Source organism: Argopecten irradians, chromosome 9 (genome assembly GCF_041381155.1).
Source record: "Argopecten irradians isolate NY chromosome 9, Ai_NY, whole genome shotgun sequence".
NCBI classification, from domain to species: domain Eukaryota; kingdom Metazoa; phylum Mollusca; class Bivalvia; order Pectinida; family Pectinidae; genus Argopecten; species Argopecten irradians.
The window spans coordinates 33,911,005-33,911,343 of record NC_091142.1 but is presented as its reverse complement, the minus strand read 5'-3'; positions in this window follow the sequence as shown (position 1 = coordinate 33,911,343).

Genomic DNA, 339 nt, shown 5'->3' with positions numbered 1-339 from the left:
TGTTGATGCGCATAACACCATGGGGCTCCCAACGGGAAATCTGATAGTCGTTAACTGTAGTCGGTCAACCGGAACACTATTATCTAGACCAATAAACCATGTCTAAGGTTAATTCATGGTTATTTAATGAAGCTATGAAGAGTAGGTATATTACTTAAAGTAATGCAGGTAATACATTTAATAAGATAATAATAATTGTGATATATGAAATTAATAAAGTATTGTGAACAACTATTCTATTATATTCGACTGGGTACGAATTGGTGTCGTAGTGGAGCACTGCCTCCGAAAATCACTCGGGCACAGTTTTCTATACTTTTTTGTAGGTTTCCAATTATT